An 18853-nucleotide genomic window follows, 5' to 3' on the forward strand; every position below is an offset into this window, starting at 1 on the left:
TGCACCCTGCTGCAGGGATATCAGATCCAAGGAAGTACCCTCACACTCCTCCAAGGATGCCCCCTGAGATATTTCTGACCTTCTGACAAACTCTCCCACCTCCACAATCCAACCAAGTTCCCTCCCAGGAACGGCATGGAGTCTTTTCAACTCTGCTTTAGGGAGGCCTAATCCTGGGTAGCAGCCCCAGACTCCTCCAAGGAAGATACCCAGACCGATTTTCTCCCTGAAGAATGGTCTATTCTCTGGGATCTGACGATGATTCCTCCCAGACAAGTCCCAGACTGTCCTAAGTGATGCTGCAGTGCCCTCAGACGCCAGGTAGCAGCCCCAGACTCCTCCAAGGAAGATACCCAGACCGATTTTCTCCCTGAAGAATGGTCTATTCTCTGGGATCTGACCAAGATTCCTCCCAGACATGTCACAGACTGTCCTAAGTGATGTTGCAGTGCCCTCAGACCCCAGGCAGCAGCCCCAGACTCCTCCAAGGAAGATACCCAGACCGATTTTCTCCCTGAGGAATGGTCTATTTTCTGGGATCTGACCAAGATTCCTCCCAGACATGTCACAGACTGTCCTAAGAGCTGCTGCAGTGCCCTCAGATGCCAGGTAGCAGCCCCAGACTCCTCCAAGGAAGATACCCAGACCGATTTTCTCCCTGAAGAATGGTCTATTCTCTGGGATCTGACCAAGATTCCTCCCAGACATGTCACAGACTGTCCTAAGAGCTGCTGCAGTGCCCTCAGATGCCAGGTAGCAGCCCCAGACTCCTCCAAGGAAGATACCCAGACCGATTTTCTCCCTGAGGAATGGTCTATTTTCTGGGATCTGACCAAGATTCCTCCCAGACATGTCCCAGGCTGTCCTAAGAGCCGCTGCAGTGGCCTGAGAAGCCAGGTAGCAGCCCCAGACTCCTCCAAGGATGATACCCAGACCTTTTTTTCTCCCTCATAGCACAAGCTCTTCTCAGGGATCTGACCAACCTTCCTCACAGACATGTCACACACTGACCTGACACGGATACAGGGCCCTGAGATCCCAAGTACAGCTCAAGAAGTCTCCAAGGAGGCCACAGGAAATGTTTTTTACCTTCTGGAGAAACCTCCTCTCCAGCTTCCACCCAGATCTTCTGACAGGCATCTCCTGCTCTCTTCTCTCTTTGGTTTAGGGCCATCACATCGCAGGCAGCAGCCCCTGACACCTCCAAAGGAGACAACCGAGATCTGTTTTATCCTGTAAAGACAGATTTTGGCTTCAGCATCATCCCACGCTTCCTCACAGCACATTCTGGTGTCATTTCGCAGGGATTTCGCAAGCCTAATCCTGGGTAGCAACCCCAGACTCCTCCAAGGAAGGGACCCAGATGATTTTTCTCCCTGATAATTCACTCTCCTCTCTGGGATGTGACCAGGATTCCTCCCAGACATGCCCCAGACTCTCCTGCACCCTGCTGCAGGGATATCAGATCCAAGGAAGCACCCTCAAACTCCTCCAAGGATGCCACCTGAGATATTTCTTACCTTCTGACAAACTCTCCCACCTCCACAATCCAACCAAGATCCCTCCCAGGAACACCCTGGAGTCTTTTCAACTCTGCTTTAGGGAGGTCTAATCCTGGGTAGCAGCCCCAGACTCCTCCAAGGAAGATACCCAGACCGATTTTCTCCCTGAAGAATGCTCTATTCTCTGGAATCTCACCAAGATTCCTCCCAGACATGTCCCAGACAGTACTAAGAGCTCCTGCAGTGCCCTCAGACCCCAGGTAGCAGCCCCAGACTCCTCCAAGGAAGATACCCAGACCGATGTTCTCCCTGAAGAATGGTCTATTCTCTGGGATCTGACCAAGATTCCTCCCAGACATGTCACAGACTGTCCTAAGAGCCGCTGCAGTGCCCTCAGACCCCAGGTAGCAGCCCCAGACTCCTCCAAGGAAGATACCCAGACCGATTTTCTCCCTGAAGAATGGTCTATTCTGTGGGATCTGACCAAGATTCCTCCCAGACATGTCCCAGGCTGTCCTAAGAGCCGCTGCAGTGGCCTGAGAAGCCAGGTAGCAGCCCCAGACTCCTCCAAGGATGATACCCAGACCTTTTTTTCTCCCTCATAGCACAAGCTCTTCTCAGGGATCTGACCAACCATCCTCCCAAACATGTCACACACTGACCTGACAAGGAAACAGGGCCCAGAGTTCCCAGGTACAGCCCAAGAAGTCTCCAAGGAGGCCACAGGAAATGTTTTTTAACTTTTGGAGACACCTCCTCTCCAGCTTCCACCCAGATCTTCTGACAGGCATCTACTGCTCTCTTCTCTCTTTGGTTTAGGGCCATCACATCGCAGGCAGCAGCCCCTGACACCTCCAAAGGAGACAACCGAGATCTGTTTTCTCCTGTAAAGAAAGATTTTGGCTTCAGCATCATCCCACACTTCCTCACAACACATTCTGGTGTCTTTTCGTGGCAATTTTGCAAGCCTAATCCTGGGTAGCAGCCCCAGACTCCTCCAAGGAATATACCCATACCGATTTTTACCCTGAAGAATGGTCTATTCTCTGGGATCTGACCAAGATTCCTCCCAGACATGTCCCAGACTGTCCTAAGTGATGCTGCAGTGCCCTCAGTCCCCAGGTAGCAGCCCCAGACTCCTCCAAGGAAGATACCCAGACCGATTTTCTCCCTGAAGAATGGTCTATTCTCTGGGATATGACCAAGATTCCTCCCAGACATGTCCCAGACTGTGCTAAGAGCCGCTTGCAGTGGCCTGAGACGCCAGGTAGCAGCCCCAGAAACCTTCAAGGATGATACCCAGACGTTTTTTTCTCCCTCATAACACAAGCTCTTCTCAGGGATCTGAACAATCTTCCTCCCAGACATGTCACACACTGTCCTGACACGAATACAGGGCCCTGAGATCCCAAGTACAGCCCAAGAAGTCTCCAAGGAGGCCACAGGAAATGTTTTTTACATTCTGGAGACACCTCCTCTCCAGCTTCCACCCAGATCTTCTGACAGGCATCTCCTGCTCTCTTCTCTCTTTGGTTTAGGGCCAGCACATCGCAGGCAGCAGTCCCTGACACCTCCAAAGGAGACAACCGAGATCTGTTTTATCCTGTAAAGACAGATTTTGGCTTCAGCATCATCCCACACTTCCTCACAGCACATTCTGGTGTCTTTTCGCGGGGATTTCGCAAGCCTAATCCTGGGTAGCAACCCCAGACTCCTCCAAGGAAGGGACCCAGATGATTTTTCTCCCTGATAATTCACTCTCATCTCTGGGATGTGACCAGGATTCCTCCCAGACATGCCCCAGACTCTCCTGCACCCTGCTGCAGGGATATCAGATCCAAGGAAGTACCCTCACACTCCTCCAAGGATGCCCCCTGAGATATTTCTGACCTTCTGACAAACTCTCCCACCTCCACAATCCAACCAAGTTCCCTCCCAGGAACGGCATGGAGTCTTTTCAACTCTGCTTTAGGGAGGCCTAATCCTGGGTAGCAGCCCCAGACTCCTCCAAGGAAGATACCCAGACCGATTTTCTCCCTGAAGAATGGTCTATTCTCTGGGATCTGACGATGATTCCTCCCAGACAAGTCCCAGACTGTCCTAAGTGATGCTGCAGTGCCCTCAGACGCCAGGTAGCAGCCCCAGACTCCTCCAAGGAAGATACCCAGACCGATTTTCTCCCTGAAGAATGGTCTATTCTCTGGGATCTGACCAAGATTCCTCCCAGACATGTCACAGACTGTCCTAAGTGATGTTGCAGTGCCCTCAGACCCCAGGCAGCAGCCCCAGACTCCTCCAAGGAAGATACCCAGACCGATTTTCTCCCTGAGGAATGGTCTATTTTCTGGGATCTGACCAAGATTCCTCCCAGACATGTCACAGACTGTCCTAAGAGCTGCTGCAGTGCCCTCAGATGCCAGGTAGCAGCCCCAGACTCCTCCAAGGAAGATACCCAGACCGATTTTCTCCCTGAGGAATGGTCTATTTTCTGGGATCTGACCAAGATTCCTCCCAGACATGTCCCAGGCTGTCCTAAGAGCCGCTGCAGTGGCCTGAGAAGCCAGGTAGCAGCCCCAGACTCCTCCAAGGATGATACCCAGACCATTTTTTCTCCCTCATAACACAAGCTCTTCTCAGGGATCTGACCAACCTTCCTCCCAGACATGTCACACACTGACCTGACACGGATACAGGGCCCTGAGATCCCAAGTACAGCCCAAGAAGTCTCCAAGGAGGCCACAGGAAATGTTTTTTACCTTCTGGAGAAACCTCCTCTCCAGCTTCCACCCAGATCTTCTGACAGGCATCTCCTGCTCTCTTCTCTCTTTGGTTTAGGGCCATCACATCGCAGGCAGCAGCCCCTGACACCTCCAAAGGAGACAACCGAGATCTGTTTTCTCCTGTAAAGAAAGATTTTGGGTTCAGCATCATCCCACACTTCCTCACAACACATTCTGGTGTCTTTTCGTGGCAATTTTGCAAGCCTAATCCTGGGTAGCAGCCCCAGACTCCTCCAAGGAATATACCCATACCGATTTTTACCCTGAAGAATGGTCTATTCTCTGGGATCTGACCAAGATTCCTCCCAGACATGTCCCAGACTGTCCTAAGTGATGCTGCAGTGCCCTCAGTCCCCAGGTAGCAGCCCCAGACTCCTCCAAGGAAGATACCCAGACCGATTTTCTCCCTGAAGAATGGTCTATTCTCTGGGATATGACCAAGATTCCTCCCAGACATGTCCCAGACTGTGCTAAGAGCCGCTTGCAGTGGCCTGAGACGCCAGGTAGCAGCCCCAGAAACCTTCAAGGATGATACCCAGACGTTTTTTTCTCCCTCATAACACAAGCTCTTCTCAGGGATCTGAACAATCTTCCTCCCAGACATGTCACACACTGTCCTGACACGAATACAGGGCCCTGAGATCCCAAGTACAGCCCAAGAAGTCTCCAAGGAGGCCACAGGAAATGTTTTTTACATTCTGGAGACACCTCCTCTCCAGCTTCCACCCAGATCTTCTGACAGGCATCTCCTGCTCTCTTCTCTCTTTGGTTTAGGGCCAGCACATCGCAGGCAGCAGTCCCTGACACCTCCAAAGGAGACAACCGAGATCTGTTTTATCCTGTAAAGACAGATTTTGGCTTCAGCATCATCCCACACTTCCTCACAGCACATTCTGGTGTCTTTTCGCGGGGATTTCGCAAGCCTAATCCTGGGTAGCAACCCCAGACTCCTCCAAGGAAGGGACCCAGATGATTTTTCTCCCTGATAATTCACTCTCATCTCTGGGATGTGACCAGGATTCCTCCCAGACATGCCCCAGACTCTCCTGCACCCTGCTGCAGGGATATCAGATCCAAGGAAGCACCCTCACACTCCTCCAAGGATGCCCCCTGAGATATTTCTGACCTTCTGACAAACTCTCCCACCTCCACAATCCAACCAAGTTCCCTCCCAGGAACGGCATGGAGTCTTTTCAACTCTGCTTTAGGGAGGCCTAATCCTGGGTAGCAGCCCCAGACTCCTCCAAGGAAGATACCCAGACCGATTTTCTCCCTGAAGAATGCTCTATTCTCTGGGATCTGACGATGATTCCTCCCAGACATGTCCCAGACTGTCCTAAGTGATGCTGCAGTGCCCTCAGATGCCAGGTAGCAGCCCCAGACTCCTCCAAGGAAGATACCCAGACCGATTTTCTCCCTGAAGAATGGTCTATTCTCTGGGATCTGACCAAGATTCCTCCCAGACATGTCACAGACTGTCCTAAGTGATGTTGCAGTGCCCTCAGACCCCAGGTAGCAGCCCCAGACTCCTCCAAGGAAGATACCCAGACCGATTTTCTCCCTGAGGAATGGTCTATTTTCTGGGATATGACCAAGATTCCTCCCAGACATGTCACAGACTGTCCTAAGAGCTGCTGCAGTGCCCTCAGATGCCAGGTAGCAGCCCCAGACTCCTCCAAGGAAGATACCCAGACCGATTTTCTCCCTGAGGAATGGTCTATTTTCTGGGATCTGACCAAGATTCCTCCCAGACATGTCCCAGGCTGTCCTAAGAGCCGCTGCAGTGGCCTGAGAAGCCAGGTAGCAGCCCCAGACTCCTCCAAGGATGATACCCAGACCTTTTTTTCTCCCTCATAACACAAGCTCTTCTCAGGGATCTGACCAACCTTCCTCCCAGACATGTCACACACTGACCTGACACGGATACAGGGCCCTGAGATCCCAAGTACAGCCCAAGAAGTCTCCAAGGAGGCCACAGGAAATGTTTTTTACCTTCTGGAGAAACCTCCTCTCCAGCTTCCACCCAGATCTTCTGACAGGCATCTCCTGCTCTCTTCTCTCTTTGGTTTAGGGCCATCACATCGCAGGCAGCAGCCCCTGACACCTCCAAAGGAGACAACCGAGATCTGTTTTATCCTGTAAAGACAGATTTTGGCTTCAGCATCATCCCACGCTTCCTCACAGCACATTCTGGTGTCATTTCGCGGGGATTTCGCAAGCCTAATCCTGGGTAGCAACCCCAGACTCCTCCAAGGAAGGGACCCAGATGATTTTTCTCCCTGATAATTCACTCTCCTCTCTGGGATGTGACCAGGATTCCTCCCAGACATGCCCCAGACTCTCCTGCACCCTGCTGCAGGGATATCAGATCCAAGGAAGCACCCTCAAACTCCTCCAAGGATGCCACCTGAGATATTTCTTACCTTCTGACAAACTCTCCCACCTCCACAATCCAACCAAGATCCCTCCCAGGAACACCCTGGAGTCTTTTCAACTCTGCTTTAGGGAGGTCTAATCCTGGGTAGCAGCCCCAGACTCCTCCAAGGAAGATACCCAGACCGATTTTCTCCCTGAAGAATGCTCTATTCTCTGGAATCTCACCAAGATTCCTCCCAGACATGTCCCAGACAGTACTAAGAGCTCCTGCAGTGCCCTCAGACCCCAGGTAGCAGCCCCAGACTCCTCCAAGGAAGATACCCAGACCGATGTTCTCCCTGAAGAATGGACTATTCTCTGGGATCTGACCAAGATTCCTCCCAGACATGTCACAGACTGTCCTAAGAGCCGCTGCAGTGCCCTCAGACCCCAGGTAGCAGCCCCAGACTCCTCCAAGGAAGATACCCAGACCGATTTTCTCCCTGAAGAATGGTCTATTCTGTGGGATCTGACCAAGATTCCTCCCAGACATGTCCCAGGCTGTCCTAAGAGCCGCTGCAGTGGCCTGAGAAGCCAGGTAGCAGCCCCAGACTCCTCCAAGGATGATACCCTGAACTTTTTTTCTCCCTCATAGCACAAGCTCTTCTCAGGGATCTGACCAACCATCCTCCCAAACATGTCACACACTGACCTGACAAGGAAACAGGGCCCAGAGTTCCCAGGTACAGCCCAAGAAGTCTCCAAGGAGGCCACAGGAAATGTTTTTTAACTTTTGGAGACACCTCCTCTCCAGCTTCCACCCAGATCTTCTGACAGGCATCTACTGCTCTCTTCTCTCTTTGGTTTAGGGCCAGCACATCGCAGGCAGCAGCCCCTGACACCTCCAAAGAAGACAACCGAGATCTGTTTTCTCCTGTAAAGAAAGATTTTGGCTTCAGCATCATCCCACACTTCCTCACAACACATTCTGGTGTCTTTTCGTGGCAATTTTGCAAGCCTAATCCTGGGTAGCAGCCCCAGACTCCTCCAAGGAATATACCCATACCGATTTTTACCCTGAAGAATGGTCTATTCTCTGGGATCTGACCAAGATTCCTCCCAGACATGTCCCAGACTGTCCTAAGTGATGCTGCAGTGCCCTCAGTCCCCAGGTAGCAGCCCCAGACTCCTCCAAGGAAGATACCCAGACCGATTTTCTCCCTGAAGAATGGTCTATTCTCTGGGATATGACCAAGATTCCTCCCAGACATGTCCCAGACTGTGCTAAGAGCCGCTTGCAGTGGCCTGAGACGCCAGGTAGCAGCCCCAGAAACCTTCAAGGATGATACCCAGACGTTTTTTTCTCCCTCATAACACAAGCTCTTCTCAGGGATCTGACCAATCTTCCTCCCAGACATGTCACACACTGTCCTGACACGAATACAGGGCCCTGAGATCCCAAGTACAGCCCAAGAAGTCTCCAAGGAGGCCACAGGAAATGTTTTTTACCTTCTGGAGAAACCTCCTCTCCAGCTTCCACCCAGATCTTCTGACAGGCATCTCCTGCTCTCTTCTCTCTTTGGTTTAGGGCCATCACATCGCAGGCAGCAGCCCCTGACACCTCCAAAGGAGACAACCGAGATCTGTTTTATCCTGTAAAGACAGATTTTGGCTTCAGCATCATCCCACACTTCCTCACAGCACATTCTGGTGTCTTTTCGCGGGGATTTCGCAAGCCTAATCCTGGGTAGCAACCCCAGACTCCTCCAAGGAAGGGACCCAGATGATTTTTCTCCCTGATAATTCACTCTCATCTCTGGGATGTGACCAGGATTCCTCCCAGACATGCCCCAGACTCTCCTGCACCCTGCTGCAGGGATATCAGATCCAAAAAAGCACCCTCACACTTCTCCAAGGATGCCCCCTGAGATATTTCTGACCTTCTGACAAACTCTCCCACCTCCACAATCCAACCAAGTTCCCTCCCAGGAACGGCATGGAGTCTTTTCAACTCTGCTTTAGGGAGGCCTAATCCTGGGTAGCAGCCCCAGACTCCTCCAAGGAAGATACCCAGACCGATTTTCTCCCTGAAGAATGGTCTATTCTCTGGGATCTGACCAAGATTCCTCCCAGACATGTCACAGACTGTCCTAAGTGATGTTGCAGTGCCCTCAGACCCCAGGTAGCAGCCCCAGACTCCTCCAAGGAAGATACCCAGACCGATTTTCTCACTGAGGAATGGTCTATTTTCTGGGATCTGACCAAGATTCCTCCCAGACATGTCACAGACTGTCCTAAGAGCTGCTGCAGTGCCCTCAGATGCCAGGTAGCAGCCCCAGACTCCTCCAAGGAAGATACCCAGACCGATTTTCTCCCTGAAGAATGGTCTATTCTCTGGAATCTGACCAAGATTCCTCCCAGACATGTCCCAGGCTGTCCTAAGAGCCGCTGCAGTGGCCTGAGAAGCCAGGTAGCAGCCCCAGACTCCTCCAAGGATGATACCCAGACCTTTTTTTCTCCCTCATAGCACAAGCTCTTCTCAGGGATCTGACCAACCATCCTCCCAGACATGTCACACACTGACCTGACAAGGAAACAGGGCCCAGAGTTCCCAGGTACAGCGCAAGAAGTCTCCAAGGAGGCCAGAGGAAATGTTTTTTAACTTTTGGAGACACCTCCTCTCCAGCTTCCACCCAGATCTTCTGACAGGCATCTACTGCTCTCTTCTCTCTTTGGTTTAGGGCCATCACATCGCAGGCAGCAGCCCCTGACACCTCCAAAGGAGACAACCGAGATCTGTTTTCTCCTGTAAAGAAAGATTTTGGCTTCAGCATCATCATACACTTCCTCACAACACATTCTGGTGTCTTTTCGTGGCGATTTTGCAAGCCTAATCCTGGGTAGCAGCCCCAGACTCCTCCAAGGAAGATACCCAGACCGATTTTCTCCCTGAAGAATGGTTTGTTCTCTGGGATCTGACCAAGATTCCTCCCAGACATGTCCCAGACTGTCCTAAGAGCTGCTTCAGTGCCCTCAGTCCCCAGGTAGCAGCCCCAGACTCCTCCAAGGAAGATATCCAGACCGATTTTCTCCCTGAAGAATGGTCTATTCTCTGGGATCTGACCAAGATTCCTCCCAGACATGTCCCAGGCTGTCCTAAGAGCTGCTGCAGTGGCCTGAGACGCCAGGTAGCAGCCCCAGACTCCTCCAAGGATGATACCCAGACGGTTTTTTCTCCCTCATAACACAAGCTCTTCTCAGGGATCTGACCAACCTTCCTCCCAGACATGTCACACACTGACCTGACACGGATACAGGGCCCTGAGATCCCAGGTACAGCCCAAGAAGTCTCCAAGGAGGCCACAGGAAATGTTTTTTACCTTCTGGTGAAACCTCCTCTCCAGCTTCCACCCAGATCTTTTGACAGGCATCTCCTGCTCTCTTCTCTCTTTGGTTTAGGGCCATCACATCGCAGGCAGCAGCCCCTGACACCTCCAAAGGAGACAACCGAGATCTGTTTTCTCCTGTAAATAAAGATTTTGGCTTCAGCATCATCCCACACTTCCTCACAGCACATTCTGGTGTCTTTTAGCGGGGATTTTGCAAGTCTAATCCTGGGTAGCAACCCCAGACTCCTCCAAGGAAGGTACCCAGATGATTTTTCACTCAATTGAAAGCTTGTCACGTAATTCCTCAGTAGAGGGTGACAGAAATAATTTGTTTTCTGGGACAAATACTTCTCGTACACATCACTACCTCCGTACTGATACAACGATTCAACAGTGTAATAGTGAATTCAGGGTTCCTGGTAGAATTCTACAAGTACACATTGACTGGTAGTTTTTTTGACAGGTTTTTTCACACAGTTTCAGCTTCAAGACTTCCCTTCCCACACTGACAAAGGTAGCAACCCCAAGCAGAAATTCTCTCCCCATCCCTTTCACTGATTTGCCACCAATCAGAACTAATAATGTTTGATTCCAGTACGAATACAGAAATATTTTAGTAGGGTTACATGTTTACATTTATCTTGCATTTTGCACATCTAACCAGCAACCAATGCTACTACAAACGCCTCTGTATAGCCCTGTACCAAGGCCGAAGAATTGGTCAGTAATCATTTACTAGGTTCACCTAGATACTGCTTAGGGAATTAGATTTAGAATTGAAAATAATACTGTTTGAAGTCGTTAGAGATGTCTAGACACAGAAGTAATTTATTACCTAGAATACATTGGATAATGTCTCAGATGTACCACAACTCGAGATTAATGAGAACTGGGGAGAATGAACTGTCACAGTTTACAGATCTCTGCCAAGGAACAGTGGAACTAGGTAATGGGTAATTCCGGCAGGGGGAGATCGCGACCACCGACTCATGGGCCACCGACCCAAATCACACCCCAGACTCATTTCTAGAGATTTCTAAGCTTTAGTGCGCAGAATCGGAAGTAGGAGGGAAGTATGATAAAGATTTCCAGGAATTCTTGTGTTTACGTATGAATACTTAATGAATATGTATGGGTGAATAATACATAAACTGTATGATTCTTGTGACTGGTGTGCGTTGTTGGTGAGAGCACTCACCCGCGCACCCGGCCGTCAATAAAGAAGTGTCTGCTTATCTGCATCACATTGGTGTCGATAAGTTTCTATCCCGGCTCTTCGGTGACATCCTCACGCTCCCAACCTCTCTCTCTGAACTACGTCCTCCTGCAGAAGCTGCACTCTCAGGGCACTGAACCCAAAGGCACATTGGCTCCTGTTCTACTCACTGAGGAGGGCCGGCTGGGGGGATTTCACCTCCAGACTGAACTGTGTCCTCCCATGTCCCTGCCCTCTGCTGCTCGGGCACAAGCAGGAGGGGAGGCCTCACCCTGACAGCCCGGCAGGCGCTGACCCCAGGGCCACACAGGGAGGTGCCCCACACCTCCCCCTGCCCCACACTCCCCGGCTTCCCCCTACGCCACCCCCTCTGCCACGCACAGCCCCAGCTTCCCCCGCCCCACGGCACCTCCCCGCAGACCTGTCACACTGTACACATAACTGCCACAGCTTCCCCCGCCACGCACAGGGACCCTCGGAGCTGCCCCTGCACATCCCCGCTGTCACACGCAGACAGCCTCCCCAGCTCCACCCAGCCAGCACCCCCACACCGCCCCGGGGGGGTCTCCACAGCTCCCCCCACGCCCCCCCCCACTGTCAGAGGAGCTACCTCAGCGCTGCCCCCGACCAGACCTCACCGTTACACACTGGCAGCCCCACAGCTCACACCCCCCTCACACGGAAAAGGCCCCACACCTCCCCCATCCCGACCCTGTCACACACAGGTGCCCCCACACCCCCCAGCCCTGACCCCCACACGCCGTCAGCCCCACGTCCTCCCTCAGACCCCCCGGCCCTGCGCAGGAGCCGGGCGGTCGGGGCGGGGGGCAGCCACAGTACCTGCGGCAGAGCTGGGGCTCCGCAGAGGTGAGGAGACTCCCCCCGCCCTCAGGCCGCGCAGGGGCTCCCCTTTGTCCAGCCGGGAGCGGGCGGGGGCGCCCGGCAGCCGCGGCCCCCCCACACCCGGGAGCCAACGGCCGCGCCGCGCGGGGGGGGCGGCGCCTGTTGCCGTGGCGGCACGGCGGGGGCGGGGCACGGCGGGGGCGGGGCACGGCGGGGGCGGGGCACGGCGGGGGCGGGGCCGGCCTGGGTAGACCTGGCCTCCCCGCGCTGCGCCGGGGCAGCCCCGGAGGAGCGGCTGCCGCTGCCAGGACCGGCCTCTGCCGCCGGGACCGGAGCCCGCGGAGACTCCGCTGGGTCCTACAGGCTCCCGCCTGCCTCCCCCGGGCGGCAAAGCTGCTGCGGGCGGAAAGCGGGGAGGGGGGGGGTGTCGGTGTCATCCAGAACCACGAGGCAGGGGGGATAAACAAAATAAAACACACACACCCCCACCAAGAGAAAATCTGAACCCACCCGCGAAACCAACAGCTGAAGCCGTGCAGCGCCCGGCAGCGCCTGGGGGGGACAGGGAGGGTCGGGGTAGCCCCCAAACCCCCACCACACCCCCACATCCCACCACTCCCCCTCCCACTGCCCCCATACCCAATTCCCCCATATTTTAAGTGCCCCCGCTCACGCTGTCATTGTTCCTCCCGCCCCCATTTTGGGTGTCTTCCTCTTGCATTTTGGGGTCCCCCCCACCGTACCAAGCACAGGTTGCCACGCTGCAGCCGGGCTCTGTCCAGGTGCTGACACTTGTCTTGGGGGGGGGGCAGGTGATACAGAGAAATTATTAGTTGTTTTGAGATTTATTTACTTACAGAAAACTGCTTAGCAACTTATTTACTTGCTTATAGCTAGTTATAGTATTTTTTTCAATATTGCTAAGAATCCTGCTTGCCCAGACTGTTCTGTGGAATTTTACCAAGGACTACTGTGTTCATCAAAACAAAGCAGTTCACTGTGAAAATCTACCAAGGACTACAATGTTCAGCAAAATATTATACTTTTGGCCTTGAGGAAGAGGTGGCTCTAACTAGTCGGAATTTTGCTAATGAGTAAAGATAGCCATATATGGATGGTAGAAGTTCTATTGGTTCTCTTAGATAAGACGGAAAGTAAATCGTCTGAAAAACACTCTTGTTATTCAAGAAATTGGCCAAGAGAATCTGCGCATGTTCCGGGGAAAAAACAAAGTGAGAAAGACTACGAGCCTTCCTCCCAAAGCCCCTCGGAAACGCCCACCAGGAGGCAATGCGCAGGTGCAAAGATGACATGAACTGTTGACATCGGCCTTTCTAACTAACGCAGCCTTACTCATGCATATGTATGTGTGTGTTATGTAATCCAATGAATATGGATATCCACACTCTATCAGTTTTTGGTAAAATGTGCGGTGGGTGTGCAAGCTTTGTGGAGAAATCCCCCTGCACCCCAGCGCCGGAGTAAACAGACCTCCTGGGTAACTCTGTTTGAGTTGTAGAGTCTTTTTTCCACGAATCACTGCCTTGGGCAGGTGTGGGGGGGCTCTCTGGGGGCTGCCCCGACCCCCCTGCCGCCCCCCAGGGACGCTGGGCAACATTCCACAAATCAGTCCGGGCAAGCAGGATTCTTAGCAATATTAAAAAAAATACTATAAGTAATACTATAACTTGCTATAAATAAGTAAATAAATCTCAAAACAATAATCATTTCTCAGTATCACTTTGTGGAGAAATCCCCTTGCACCCCGGCCAGAGTAAACACACCTGCTTTATAACTCTATTTGAGTTGTAGAGTCTTTTTTCTTCTAATCAACACACCATGGAGGCCACAGTCCAGCGGAAAGGTAGAAAGAACGATTCCGACTCTAAAAAGGCAAATTAGCAAAATAAGTCAAGAAACTACTTTAAAATGGTCTCAGGCACTTCCATTGGCACTGTTGCAAATCAGGCTAAAACCAAAAAGTGGCAGATTATGTCCCGATATTTGGGGTGCCATCCCTTTCTGGGGGTTACATGGCCAGGGCCCTGGTCCTGAGCCCTTCTCGCAGCCCCGTTTCTGCTTCAGTCCTGCCCTGAGCAGTAAGGCTGGCAGTCATAAACTGGGGCACAGCCCAGCCCCGCAGCAACAGCGGTGTTTGTCTGGGCTGGTGTTGGACACCCGCATCTGTCACCCCCTGGGCGAGGCGCTGGCCGACAGGCTGTGAGCTGGGTGGCCCCGAGCCCCAGGCTGAAAGCCAGGGTGCAGCCGGGGAGCAGCAGAGCTCACAGCCTGGCCTCCCTGATGTCTCTAGGAAATTGTCTTCTCTGCTCATTCTGACCTTGTAAATAGAAGAATGACAGGGGCAGTTTCTGATTTAAGACTCTTGCCATGAAAAGAAGGAACCAGGAGATAAGGGAGTGAGTTTCCCCAACTTTGCATGAACAGTGGGTGCCTGCCTAACAGCTCTACCTTTGAAGAACAGCTAAAGGAGTGTTAAGAGGGGAACATCCTGTCCCAGAAGATGCCAGATGCTTGGATGATTGTCTGAGAAGCATGAATTCAGCAAGAATCAGCAATAACTGGGGGGAAAGGCTAAGGTGGCGGGGGGGGGCGGGGGGGAGACTGTGACTACTCACTCAATTCAAGACCAGAGAGAATTGCCCCCCCCCACGACTGTAAGGAGCATGTGTGCTAATTTACACAGCAAGCGATGGTAATTTAACTATAACTAACCAACAGCAGATGGAATAGTAATTACGGACCCATGAGTGTAATCTTAGGCAGGTTTTTACTAATCATGTAACAAGATAAATACGCAGCAGTTCCTTTGTGTAGCATGCCAGCTTTGTGGAATTGAACCTAGCCCCCATCTTTGCACAAATACGGATTAAACTGATTCAGCTCCGTGTGTAAGATTCCCTTTTTTGCACACAGGGGAATGAACACTGCTTGAAGGACAACAAAGGCCCTGTAAGAGTTAACAGAAAAACACACTACTCCTATGAGTGTAGTAACTCAAGGTGCTGGGGGTCTCCCGGGGGCTCTGGGGGCGGGGCTGCCCAGTGCCTGTGCCCAGGGGGTCTGTCTCCTCCCCCTCCCCTCCCCAGCTCTCACATTACTCCTGGGCCTGCGCTGGCCGGGCCTGGCTCCAGCTGACCGGGAGCGCACACACACACCCCCCAGGCATCCAGCGGGCAGGAGAAACCCCGACCCCTGCCCAGGGGCCTCACTCCTCACGGGTGACCCCAGTACTGACCTCAGCCGGGCCGCAGCTGGAGCAGAGGCTGCACCTCCCGGGAGCCAACATGGCCGCCCGGCAGCCCAGGACTGCAGCTCCCAGCATGCCCCGGGAGCCAAGATGGCCGCCCGGCAGCCCAGGACTGCAGCTCCCAGCATGCCCCGGGAGCCAACATGGCCGCCCGGCAGCCCCGTGCCCAGGACTGCAGCTCCCAGCATGCCCCGGGGCGCCGGTTCCCGCGGTCTGACCCTGCGGGGACACCGTCCCCCGGCCCGGCCCCGCCCCCCAGCCCCATGGCCACCTCCCCGGGCTGCTCCGGCCGGTGGAGCAGGGGAGAGGCGGGGGAAGAGTTGAAGGACAAGAAGAAGGAGAAGAAGAAGAAGAAGGAGGGACAGAGCGGCGGAGAGAGGTGGGACGGGCGTTGGGCTGGCTGGAGAGGGACGGGCGGCGGGCAGAGGGATGGGAACGGGCAGTGGGATGAGGAGAGTGGGGGGAGCTGGGCAGGGAGTGGGGGAAGGAGAAATACTGGTGAGGAGCCGGGCAGAGGGGCAGAGCGGGAGGAGGGTGGAGGGGAAGGGGACAGTGAGTGCAGGAAGAAAGAGAGTGATGAGCCTCAGGACGGAGGGTCAGCGAGAGCAGAAGGGCAGGAAGGAGGACAGAGGGACGGACAGACACAGGCTGGGCGAGTGAGCGGGCCGGGGGGCGAGAGACAGCAAAGGAACCAGGAGAGTGGAGTGACAGAGACGTGGGACGGGGAGCAGAAGAGAGGGATGGAGGGGAAAGGGTGAGAGGGAAGAGCAAGGGAGAGGCAGGGACACAGAGCACTGCACGGAGCAAGAGAAGATGGAAACTGTCCCTAGAGACTGAGAAACAGGGTGTGGGTCAGGACAAGGGGCAGAGAAGGACAGAACAGCGATGGCCTCCGGGATGGAGATGGAGGAAGAGCAGAAGGGGATGGGGAGCAGGACAGAGGCCCAGAGAGAAGGCCCAGGCAGCTGAGCAGGGGAGACAGGCAAGAGAGAGGGGCCAGGCTGCAGGAGAGCAGGACATGGAGACAGAAAAAAAGAGGAGAGGGAGAAGGAGGTGTGGAGAAATGAAAAAGTAGCAACAGGCTATAGGACAGACAGGGAGGAATGAGAAACTGCAGACAGGGAGTCAGACAGAGAAAGAAAGAGAAAGACAAAATAGCGATGGGCTAAAGACTGAGAGGGAGGGACTAAAAAATGGGGGCAGGGATCCAGACAGACAGCGATGGGGAGAGACCAGAAAGAGCAATTATGGGTGAGTGCCCCCATTTCTCGAGCGCTCCCCCTGAACTGCATTACTGGGAGCCTCAGGAAGGTGCTGCCTGCCAAAGCCCTGCCCTGGGCCCAGTCCTGTGCACTAATATTGGTGCCAATCATGCTGCAAAGTGGCCAGGGCCAGGGAAAAAAAGCCCAGCTGGGGGAAGAAAAATTGCCTATTTTTTTTTTCTTTGTCTGCTTGTTTGTTTTGCTTTTTAAAAAGTATGATGTAAGCTCTAAATACAGTCTGAAAAGGAAAAAGGAACCAGGCGTACCAGGCTGGTCACATTTAAAGGCCGAACCCACTGAACAGCTGCACAAACCATCGCTCGCTCTCGCTGCGCACATTCCACCCCCTGCCTGCGTCTTGAGCGTTCCCCGGCAACAGCACCACCAGGCAGCTCAAAAAACCATACTGCCTGCAAAAACTTGAGCACAGCTTAATTCTGTGAAATTTGCCCTCTTTCTAGGCCGCTGGTTAGAGACTCCTCTGTCAAGAGACGGCTCAGGTCCACACCAGGGCTGGCGGTGCTGCTTTCCGGGTCCCGTGATGGTGATGGGCGGAGGGGCAGGTTGCCGTGTCCCAGGACCGGGTACATGGGTGGGACTCCAGGGTCACCCCTGCCTTTTTCTCACAGCAGAGCCCCAGCTGGTGCCAGCCCTATGCTGCAGCCCCGGAAAAGAGCTCTGGAGGAAGGAAAGAGCTCTTTCCCCGGAGGCAAGAGCTCTGGCTGGATGCCATCCTCAGGTGAGCCCCGCTGCAGTAGCAAGCCTCTGGCGCCAGCGTGGCCGTCAGTGGGATGCTCCAGCTGAGCTGAAAGGGAGCTCGAGAGCTGGGGGAGAGGTACCCCCACTGCTGGGGCAGCTGCGGGGCAGCGCTGGCCGACTTACTCAGCTTTACTTGTTGGTAAAGTGACACCGAGCCAATCCTGCTGCAACCACTTGCTCCTTTTGTGCCTGGATTTCTTCTGATGTAAATGGTGCTGGAGGGGCTGCAGGGGAGACAGCAAAGCCAGGTTCAGTGATACAGAGCTCCTCCTTTGTCCATTCCCTGTGCACGGGCAAAGGAGTAGAGCCCAGGAGATGCAGGTGATCCCACTGCCCTCGACTGGTCTACTCATGGAAGTCTTGGGCCTCAGTGGATCTGGAAGTGTTTTTGTTGTTCCAGCTGGGTCAAGGCAGTGACTCTGCTTTCTAGCATGGACCATCAGAGGAGTTTCTCCCACTTGGCCTTTGTTCTCTTCTCTAGCCGGTGATGTTAACTGCCTCGACCGTCAAGGCTTTGCTTCAGTGCCAGGCAAAAGTAAGCAGTGGCTGCATTTCTCCTCCTTGGCATTGTGTATGGGCGGGAGGGTCGGCCTTTCTGGGATGGGAAGCCATCAAGACACAGGCCTCTTCCTCCCTGGAGGAGTTGGGGCGGAAACCTCCAGTGCCGGGGTGAGAGCACAGAGGGGCAGGCTGTGTTCCCTGTGCTCACGCCGGTGCCCTGTGCCCGGCTGTGGCTGTTCTGGCCCACGCGGCAGCCGAGAAGGGTGCTGGGGCAGGGCCCTGTGGGGCCGGTCCTGAGGAGCTGGGTGCAGCACAGGCCTGGGGAGCAAACACCCCCGTGGTGCACGGAGCCCACGACTCCCTGCTGGGGGTCAGGGCCCTGAACTGCACGTCTGTGGGGTGAGAGGCGATCATCTTCGTTTACCTGTGGGCAGAAGGAGTACCACTTTCATACAGAAAGTAATCTGGGATGGATTTATTTTTTTTCTTCCCACCTGGCCAGAGTATCCCACATCACTGTCCTCAGACTCCAAGGCACGGAGAAGATCTCAGGAAAGCCCTGGCCGAGGAGCAAGTGCGGGAGCAGCTGGAGCCAAAAGCACCTGAGCCTGAGGAGGTCAGAGCACACACTGCTGTGCAGACAGGTGGAATGCTGTAAAGGTCTTAATTTCATGGCCAACTCAAAGCCCATCGATCCAGATACACCTGGAACAGGCAGTTCATGGTGCAGTTGGGAGCATCCCCTTGGGTGGTGGTTCTCTAGCCATTGCCCTTATAACATCTTGGAATTTACTGCTTTGAATGTTAACAAACAGGGTGAATTAGGGTGGCCTTTCCAGAGGTTAACTGACCTTTCTTCAGGTTTCAGTGCACAACCTGGCACACAAGCCAGGGCTTCTTTCTTTGTTTTTTCCAGATGCTCATCAGATGTGGCCTGAGGTTTGTGACCGGTGCCACTGCTGGGCCCTGCTGAGCCTG

At 53.7% G+C, this 18853-nt stretch overlaps 1 long non-coding RNA gene across 1 annotated transcript; it reads left to right on the plus strand.

Moving 5' to 3' along the window:
• Positions 1–17242: 17242 nt before the first annotated feature.
• On the plus strand, positions 17243–18485 carry LOC141955371 (uncharacterized). The gene is made up of 3 exons (XR_012632517.1): positions 17243–17354; positions 17775–17909; positions 18378–18485. It is a non-coding gene; the product is annotated as an uncharacterized LOC141955371 (long non-coding RNA).
• Positions 18486–18853: the final 368 nt, after the last annotated feature.

The sequence above is a fragment of the Athene noctua genome, unplaced genomic scaffold (assembly GCF_965140245.1).
Source record: "Athene noctua unplaced genomic scaffold, bAthNoc1.hap1.1 HAP1_HAP1_scaffold_162, whole genome shotgun sequence".
NCBI lineage: Eukaryota > Metazoa > Chordata > Aves > Strigiformes > Strigidae > Athene > Athene noctua.